Source organism: Botryllus schlosseri, chromosome 10, assembly GCF_051294905.1.
Source record: "Botryllus schlosseri isolate E-star chromosome 10, Bs_hap1, whole genome shotgun sequence".
NCBI lineage: Eukaryota > Metazoa > Chordata > Ascidiacea > Stolidobranchia > Styelidae > Botryllus > Botryllus schlosseri.
In genome coordinates, this window is record NC_137245.1 from 14,998,489 (window position 1) to 15,001,649 (window position 3,161).

A 3,161-nucleotide genomic window follows, 5' to 3' on the forward strand; every position below is an offset into this window, starting at 1 on the left:
TGCTTTATTATATAGCCTATACAGCCCTCAGCCGAATCGGAAGATCGACGGTCACTAAAGCGACCCCAGCGCGCTGGGTGCACTCTTTAACAGTGATGAAGGTTGTGTTGAGGTCATTACGGTTTACTTCAATAACTGGATGGAACTGAATCTGTGTTCGATGTTTTGCATCATTATCGACAATCGACAATGAACTCACACAAAGCCGTGCTGGGTTCATAGTCGATTTTACTCCGGTACAATTGCGTCCATATTACAGAGCGGAAAAATACAGAAAATACCGTATTAGCCCTTGCTGGGTGGCTCAGTGATGTATTTGAAGAAATTCTGTACTGATTTTAAGCCTATATATGTGTGTTTTACCCAGTAATAAAGTATACAGAAGTTGTTGAATCGTTCGGTATCGAATTACTGAACGGTGTACTTCTGACGGTATACCTATGCCGGCAGTGCCATTACTGTTGCATATATTTTCCACAAAACAGTCTGTAGTAACATGTAAATTTTAACAATCAATTGAAAATCAAGAACAACCATTATTATACCCATCCTTAGTTACTTATAGGCGATTAGGATTTTTTTTCCAATTTTTCTTATTTTATTTTTTATTTTTTCAAATTTGTCAAATTTAACAGCTTTTTTTCTTGGTTTCCCACAGGAGTTTGACTTACAAAAGCCTAAAGGTGGGCCGTGCTATAAGTCGGCAGCTACGGAAAATAAGAAGAATATCGGCCTGGTGTAAATGATCATAGTAGTCGACAAACACCATGAATACCCCAAAACAAACAAACAAACAAACACAGGAGTTGAACTTCAACATTGTGACAAATGTTATAAGAGACCTTGACAGACATATTGTTGAAGAAATTGTTTGGTAACAATATAGTTCACAGATCTGTGATATATTCCATAAAATGCACTTACTACAAGTAGGGATTGGTTTTGTAAATTCATTAGTTGATGTGAAATGTAAATCTTGTTGCCTCGCCCATCCCCGACAGATATCTCCGCCCGAACTGGAATCGGTAATTCTTCAGCATCCGAAAGTCGCCGATGTTGGTGTAGTTGGAATACCCGATGAAAAATGCGGCGCGTTGCCGAAAACATTCGTCGTACCGGCTGATAGGAATCTCACCGTTCAGGAAGTGCACGACATAATCAATAGTAAGTCTTCAAAGTTGAAACGTTCGAGGATTTTCGGCATTCAAACGCCTCTATTTTTATAGGTAATCTGACTGAGGTAAAACAATTGAAGGGGGGAGTTGAGTTTGTGAGCACCATTCCTAAGTCTATTACTGGAAAAATACAACGTCTCCAGCTGAAAAAATGACTGGAATTTGATAAATCTCATTCACACTTTGGCCCAGTATATAGCATCCATGTGACAAGTGCTATTCTTCACAACTGGATGATAATAGGCTATATAATTGTTTACGGGTCTGGTGATCCATTCGAACTAGTGTTTCCCATCAAACCTTTTGGGTGTTTCCGGAAGCCTTCGAGCTTCTAGAAGTAACGTGTCTGCGGCAGTGTTGGGATCAAGTCACTACCTTCGAGTCACGAGTAATCTCGAGTCATTGCACATTTTGACTCGAGTCAAGTCAAGTCAATCGATTTTCAAAGGTGACTCGAGTCAAGTCAAGTCACTCGTTTTTTGGAGGTGAGTCGAGTCAAGTCAAGTCAAGTCAGGTCAAGTCACGAGTCTAGTCACAATTCAAGTCAAATTGAATTTTCGAAGTATGAGTGATCATTTAAATTCATTATATTTTACTAGCTGTGTTAAAGAAATCAATTGGTCATTCATCTTGAATCAAATAACGAATTCAAGGGTAAATATACATGCAAAAATGCGCTGTATCGCTCACGCACACGTAGAACTGCTAATAAAACACGTAAGTAACTGTATAGCTACATCAGGGATGTCAAACATATGACCCACCAAATGATTTCATTCGGCCCGCGAAGAAATTCTGAGTATATGTTAAACTTGCGTGATTTTATCCAACACATTTCTCGAATTTGTAGTAAGAAATACTACTCATAAATATTCCCTCAATATAGCAAATTTCGAGTACGTTCATAGGCCACATTATAGCAACTCGACAGCGGAGTTGTGATTGTAGTTATCGCCAGGAGAAAATCGCTGACATTAACACCCAATTCCGAGAATGCGAAAAAGTGCATATATTGATTTAAGTCTGTTAAAAGTTAGTAATATTTTGGAATCATTTGACTGGTGCGGCCCGCAAGTGATCTGTATATTTGAATTCGATCCGCGACGTCAGTTGAGTTTGACAGCTCTGAGCTACATGCTACATTCTCTTATTATCAGCCAAAATAGAGGATCGAATACGAAGATGAAAGAAATTGATATCGTACAATACACCAGCCTTATATATACATCCGTGAGGATATAGCTGCATAAAATATATTTGTTAGATTTAAATCATACAAGAGGGTTGGTAAAGATGAGCGCCGTGCAATGTAAGGACATATCCGTCCAATAAACAGCGATACGTTGCTATTAAATTAATCTGCTACTACGACAACGCAAGCTGTGATCATTTCGGATGCGGTCAGTGTATTTGTGATGTAATAATGTAGGATCAGTGAAACGTACGATCAGTGAATGACTGCGTTGCTCTCACAAGTTACAACGGCGTATCGCGAATAATCCGAACATGCACAATGATTTAGTCGACACCGTTTACTTGATGACTTGAAATTGACTCGTAAATTTTGCTACGAGTCACCAGTCAATCCACATTTTTTAAGCGCCGAGTCAAGTCAAGTCAAGTCATTTTTGCAAAGTGACTCGAGTCAAGTCAAGTCATTCGAAAAAGTTGACTCGAGTCTGACTCGAGTCAAGTCATGACTCGAGTCATCCCAACACTGGTCAGCGGTCTAGCATTGTAACGTGATTGTGCGAGATCATCTCCAGGGAAGTGAATTCCCATTCATTGAAAATATTAAAACTATTAATTTACATGAAAATGTTTAAGACACTGGCGTAGATGTCGCGCAAGATTTGTATTTTATGCAATTCTTCCATTCAATGTTTCTAGACATAATTTACGCTAGAAATATTCAGCTGTCCGTTTGCGAATATTTAGTGGCTCTCTGCTACGGGCTTGACCGCCAATCACAGAACATCAACAACG

At 39.1% G+C, this 3,161-nt stretch overlaps 1 long non-coding RNA gene across 1 annotated transcript; it reads left to right on the forward strand.

Moving 5' to 3' along the window:
• The first annotated feature begins 932 nt into the window (after nt 1-932).
• LOC145448352 (uncharacterized) lies at nt 933-1,439 on the forward strand. The gene is made up of 2 exons (XR_013917880.1): nt 933-1,164; nt 1,227-1,439. It is a non-coding gene; the product is annotated as an uncharacterized LOC145448352 (long non-coding RNA).
• The last annotated feature ends 1,722 nt before the right edge of the window (nt 1,440-3,161 follow it).